The sequence below is a fragment of the Camellia sinensis genome, chromosome 3, assembly GCF_055761805.1.
Source record: "Camellia sinensis isolate YWXY chromosome 3, ASM5576180v1, whole genome shotgun sequence".
Taxonomy (NCBI): domain Eukaryota; kingdom Viridiplantae; phylum Streptophyta; class Magnoliopsida; order Ericales; family Theaceae; genus Camellia; species Camellia sinensis.
The window spans coordinates 170,015,174-170,022,377 of NC_138963.1; positions in this window are offsets into that span (position 1 = coordinate 170,015,174).

Genomic DNA, 7,204 nt, shown 5'->3' on the forward strand with positions numbered 1-7,204 from the left:
TTCAGGACGCCTACTCGATCAAACACCTCCAAATCCAAGCCACCTTCAAACTTCCATGCTTTCTTGTAATTAGTATCCACCATATGTGGAGCAAACCGTGCCAATTCAGTGAATTTCGCTTCATATTCTGCCACAGACATTTTTCCCTATTTGAGTTCCTGGAATTCAGACACTTTCCGATCCCTGAAACATTAAGGAAAATACTTGTCGTAGAAGATAACATTAAACTACGCCCATGTCATATTTCCATTGCCACTTCGGATCAGTAACCACCACCTGCGGGCTTCATCTTTCAGAGTGTAGGTGGCTAGGAGGACTTGCTGAGTTTCAGAGCAAGGAAATACTTCATATAGTTTTTTCATTTCAAGCAACCATGTTTCGGCTTTCAAAGGTTCAATCTCATTATAGAACATTGGCGGTTTCATTTTCATGAATTTCTGTGTCAAATTGATGATGTCATTATTATCTGCCTCGGCTTGTGTCGGTGGAGGCGGAGGGGGCAAAGGTTGTTGTCTCTGTTGCTGTGTCAAGGTTTCCGTCAATGCTGCTAACATTTGTTCCATTCAGCCCATGCGAGCCTCTAAAGATTCACTTTCACCACTTCCCCTTGCATTCTCCATCTTACTATATAGACATCAAATGATAATAAACACAGACATAATCTTATTTGTTTCCTTCAATTCATTTGATTCACATGTACATTCAGTTTTCATATTCAGTTGTATTACCACACACTCACACATGCAAATGGAATGCCCCTAACTCTTACTAGGACATCCTAAGCTCATACGGACCTGTGTGTGCGGTAGAACACGTGCTCTAATACCACTCTGTCACGACCCAAACCCGCCCCTGTAGGTTTAGCACCGTAACCGGCCAGTAATCCGTGGATTACCAAAGGCCTCTGAACAAATTAACAAATAATAAGGGGCTGCAGAAGCAATATAACAAAATAAACAAGGTCCAATGAGTTGTGATAACGTACATGGGACAGAACATTTCAAAACTTATATATATATACATAACATGCCAGTCAAGATACACAATATTTACAAAGTGTACATCCCAAGATCTGTCTTCACAAACATACACAAAGACCAGCATGAAATACAAAAGAAACAGCCATGACATGTTGCTTCAATCGGAACCTCCTCGGGAGGCGTAATAGTTGGCTGACAAAACAGAACAAAAGGCTGTCAATTCTGGCCCTGGTCATGCGCCGTCTCACCTACATACATAATATAAACTGTGAGCGAAAACCCAGTGGATAATAACAGAGTAAAGGGTTTCAATGAATGAGTTCGTACAGATTCAGAAAACATAATTCAGATTTGTATCAGATTCATCATTTGTCCAGATCTTATACAGACAGAAATCATACGTCATGATTAAGTTTACGTGATACATCCATTAGCATTAATAGAACAGAACGCATACGCGTGAGGTTACGAATAACCAGTTCCATAAAGGAACCTCTGGATCCGGGTAACAGAACAAAATAGAAGCTGAGCTCCCGTGACAGGGCCTCTGGTACGGGTAACAGAGTGCAGACAGAATAAGTTCCACAAAGGAACCTCCGATACCGAGTAACAGCTAACAGATATCACATGATGCTAAGGATCTCACGAAATACATATCAGAAATTGAACAATCATTCATTGTACAGAACATATTATTTTGGAAAACGTATCTTGTTTTATCACACAGAAAGGAGATACAGTTTGAACATAACTTTACTAAGTTATTACTCACAGTTGGTCTTGAAATAAACAGACAGAGCAGATAGGTCAGACAGAACGCGGCACGTGACCTACATAACACTGTAGACGTCCCCGAACGCCCCGGGAGGAACGAGCTCCCGTTCTGTTCATTTGGGGTCACTACAGCTCAGGGCTCTCAAATTGTCACGGTTCTAAGTCTGAACCAAAGAGTCCAAATCTGGCAAATCGTTTTGAGAAAACAGTTTTTGAAAGAAGTACCAAACATGGACTGCTTTGCCAGATACAGAGTCGCCACCTAAATGTTTTTTAATGGGAAATTTACGAAACCCTGACTCGGTGCCAAAGGCCACGTGTCCGTCATCACCAAAGTTGCCTCAGCTCGGGAACTTGGGTACGATTGGGGAAGGTCACTTCGTGAGCACCCCCGCTTGCCCGATCAAAGATCGGCCTCTACTAACCATGATATCTATTTTTGAAAACTTTGTGTGTCCTTATTCCGGTTATTAGCCTAGGTTACTATGTGATGCACACAGCATATAAGTATAGACTGGGTCGCCCGAATTGGAACAAAACATTTCATGCTTGTTTATTTGAAAGATGGTTTGCTACTCGCAAGTAGGCTTAAAATGCAGATTTTGCCACCCGCAGGTGGGCTTAGAAAAGATGGTTTTGCCACTATCTAGTGGGCTTAACACAAACAGTTGATGATTTATTCCAATCCAAGTAACCCAACCTTCACCCACAGGCATTCAGGCAGTTATATCACATAAGCAATTAGCCTCATGGTAAGCATGCTATTCATGGCAGTCACTCACACGCATGCAAGGATGCTAAAGCATAAAACTCACCGAGTACTCCAAGCCAAAACAAAAACTCATTAGAAATCATGCATGAATCCTAAGTATACAGAAATGCCTAATGCAACACATGCAAAAATGCAACTATAGCAGGCTCGGCTATTCTAAACATGGCATATGGAATGCTACAGCTAACACGTATTCAACTTTGAAATTGAAATATAATGCAGTTAGTATGATGCGTCGAGCCCGGTGCATGCAAAACAGATGAATGATGCAAACATGCTGTCATACTGTATGCTAACTGAAATATGCCCTAATCTAACCATCATAAGCAGGTAAATAAAAGGGAAGAAAGACGTGGGGTTGGAAGACATACATCACACTCACGCACACTTATTACAATTATGCCCTCGCACAGAGGGTCCGAATAAATATACAGTCCCGAATAAAAGAATATTACAGTCCAAATAATACAGTCCAAATAATGTACAAATTCCTAATTAATTAACAAATTAACTAAGAAAATAAATAAACTGGCATGCAAGCCAGGGACTGCCTTGACTCCGCTCCGGATGATGAATGATGCATGCCCGGGTTGCCTTTGCGCGGAAATCCATGACGATGCCCCAATTAGCCTCTGTTTACACCTTTTCTTGAAATGCGCGCCAAGCTCCAAAAAGTTACTGATTCTTCATTTTGCTGCAACAGAGAGCAGGAAAGGGGCATGGCAATGTATTTTCACAGATATATGCATGCCTCGATCCTCGTGCCACCAATCACGCATATCGATGCATGATGGCCGAGGGGTCGAATTGTGCAATTCAATATAGAATGAATGCACGTATAAACACAACAAGAACCTAACTCCATTATGGATGATCCGGAGCGTCGGTGACTAGGGAATTGAGACACGTTCCGTCACTCGGAGTACGAAACGCACCTCGTTTCCCGTGCCCAGGCTAACTCCTATCCCGAACACGATGCAATATGCATGACATGCATGAAATGCAACTAAGATACAATCCTAACATACACAATGTCATGGAATGGCATACACGCTGCACGAGGTAATACACAACCGAGCATACACAATGCTATGGATGAAATGGCATACGCAATGCAATAATGGGCTTACACCAACATGAGAGAGCCTCAGCCACACTCACATAGGAGGCCATCGGATGAAAATAAGACAACTCGAAATGCGTGCACGCATGCACGCAAACCGAGGACCGACCCTCAGGCACCGAAATGCCACTCTAATGAGACATGGCAAAGACATGGAATATGGCACACTATAATGCAAAAATCAGAGGTAAAATGAGATGCAAAACAGCCCCGAAACCCGGTAAAATGAAACCCGATGCATGGAACGAGCCCCGAAACATGGATTTTGGCGCATGAAATGGCCTATAGCTATGCAATGCATGCACAATTTGAACATGAGATGAAAAGACAGAAGCAAGGCAGCCCCTAGATAAGAATTTTTACAGTTCAAAGCATGGCCAAACAGCAAATACAAATAGGGCAAAAATAGCATGCAAAAATGGCCCTAAATGTGAGATAATGAAACAACTCACAGATGCTGACCCCAAACAGATTAGGGCCCTTCAACAAAGTTGAAGAGGGGCCCAAAATATGATCTTTTACAGTTTATGGCAAACCACAAAAACCAGCATAGGTATGGATAAACTCTCATGCAAGAAATGGGCCGAAAGATGGCCAAAGAAGCAAGTAGTGGTTGCTGGCCTTATACACAAAGGGGCCCTTCAACAATGTTGAAGAGGGGCCAAAAATAAATCATTTTACAGTTTATGGTCAGACCCAAAACAGTATGCAAATATGTCCAAGATGCTATGCAAAAATGAGGCCAAAAAGGGAGATATAACACAAAGTATATAAAAGATGCCTCAAACCATGAAAGGCCCTTAATGAAACATGAAGAATGGACCAAAATAAGACTTTTTTCAGTTCTGTAAAAAGACCAAAAACAGAAGCAGATTGTACCTTAAACACAAAGGGGCCCTTCAATAATGTTGAAGAAGGGCTCAAAATAAGCCCCTTTACAGTTTACGACATGCCTCAAAACAGATTGTACCTAGGCCAAAAATATTACACAAGAAAATGGCATATAAGAGGGATAATGAAGTAAGTGCACCAAGGAGGCCTCAAACGACAAAAGTCCCTTAATGAAACATGAAATAGAGCTCAAATAAAGGGTACTTTCAGTTTTGGTCAGAGCTCAAAACAGCAAGCAAAATAGCTAAAAAAAAGTTGCAAGATTAAGCTCAAAAAGAGGGAATTGGTACTTACCCTTGGAGACAAGTCTTTAGCAACTCTTGGCTTGAGTTTGCAGCACCCCTAAGCTCTGGAGAACACCCTCAAACTGCTGGAGTGGAGGATGGAAGGGTAGGGCTTGGTGGTGTAGTGTAAAATGGTGTAGGGTTTGAAGAATGGAAGCTTGGAGATGGAGAGGGAGAGAGATATAATGCAAAGGGCTTGAAGGGAAATTTTCTAACCCTAAACCAGCAGCTGGAGCTGCTGATATATAAGCCAAGGATAGGGAAAAAAAGAGGGAAAAAATGGAGGGAAAAATGAGTCAAGTTTCCCTCCAAAAGTGCCAAACCCTCGGACACGGGTGAAGTGTAAAAACAAATACATGGCTGGAATGCACTCACAGGGGCAAAAATGGCCGGCCAGTTTAAAAGGGGAAAAAAAGTCATCCACCAGGTAAGTGGCCGGCCGGCTAGGTCAAAGGGAAAAAAGTGGCCGGCCACCCCCTAGGATGAAGCCCCAGAATTTAGCTTTCCAATGGCGCAAACCTTGCATTAAAATTCCTCCTGAAGAAAAAGTTATGCCCTTTTCCGTGAAGCCGCGCAGATTCGGTCCAACCAGACTTCAACCAACCACATCTCCCACCCCGGACTTGGACTTGGGAGATTCTTGAGTGAAAAATGAAGCCCTAGAAGTAAGCTTTCCAATGGTGGTGGCCTCATATCTTAATTCCTCTTGTGCAAAGAGTTACGCCTATTTCGGTGAAGCCGCGCAGATTTTTCTCCTTCCCGAATTCATGTTGAACCACTTTTGACCAAAAAGAAGTTGGCTTTTCAGCAAAATTGCTGGCCTCCCACCCTCCTACAAGCTTTCTAACAATGAAAATAAGGTCTCCACCAAAAATGAGCCCAAACCGATGCAAAATGAAGGTTCGGGGGCCGAAACGCGCAGCCCGAGGCCCCGAAAACTGGCTGTTAGGCACCGGGAGTGGTGTTCGACCACGAAGTGGGTCTCTCAGACCTCAGTGTCCCTCAAAAGGGAGTAAATAAGATGCATGCCAAAAACCGGAGCAATAGGAGATGGTTAAGCGGTCCCAAACCGAGGCACACGGCCTGACGGCTCCGAAAACCGGGAACCGGGCTCCGAAATGGGAAAAATGGCCTACAACCACAAAATGTAGCCCACGGCCACTGAGAGATGGTCTATGGGACCTCTCCCTCCCCTCAGGAAAAGAAACAGAGAAAACCGAGCCTGGTTCGCAAACCGAGGCAAAGCACAAAAGAGTCCGGAAGTCCGGAGGCAAGGCTCGCAGCCGAGACTCTAAAACTTCTGGACGAGCACGATATGCAGTATCACCAAGCGCTCAACTGGTGATGTATGAGTCTCAAGGTCGGTCAAAAATGGGGTGTCTACAAACACATAACAGATACGCACTTGAAACACACATTCTAATTGTACAAAACTTACGTTGTTGGCTCTTAGTATGTTTCTAACTTTAAATCCTTACTATAAAGTCTTAAACATGGCCTAGGAGTGCTTAGGATGGAATGAGGATGCAAAGATGACTTGGAAAACATTTTTCAAAGTTTGCTTAAAATAGGGGTCTCGCTCGAGCGAGGCTTTCTTCGCTCGAGCGAGCTTGTCAAAACAAAGGGGTCGCTCGAGCGTAGACTCCTTCGCTCGAGCGGTCTGCAAAAATGCAAAAGTACTAGATGGTGTAATTTTATGCTCGATGCTCGCTCGAGTGTGAGACACAGCTCTTCGCTCGAGTGTAGGTCTCGTCGCTCGAGCGTGTTTCTGCGTGCACCAAAAACCTGAGAGCTTGCAATTTACGCTCGAGCCACCATCCCTTCGCTCGAGCGGAGCTCTGAACAAACGATGGTCGCTCGAGCGTGGAATCCTTCACTCGAGCGAGGAAGCCAAATTCTGGAATTTTCAGATTTTCCTCCCAAGCTCAAACCAAGCATTCAACTCCCCAAAACTCGACCTCTTAGGCCCATTTTCTGGAAAAACACTTTTAACTCATAGTATAAGATGTTTTGAAGATCAATTTGTGAAATCAAAGCCCAAAGGTGAGTCAATTGAACACCACTTCAAACAAACTTCCAAGAATGTGATGAACACAAAATATGCAAGTGTTTTAATGAATCCTATGCTCCAAAAATGTAACCAAATGCAAGATTAAACTCAGAAATAGGATGAATTCATAGACTATAACAAAAATGTGGACATGCATGTGGAAATTCATGAAGAACAACTCCAAAATTCAAGAAGATGTGCATGCATGCATGAATTAAGCTTTAATTCAACATCTTAATCCAATTCTTTACCTTAAGCTTCAAAATTAACATGGACCATGCAAGACACAACTTAAATTCATAAACCAAAGGATAAATTCCTTACCAAAGT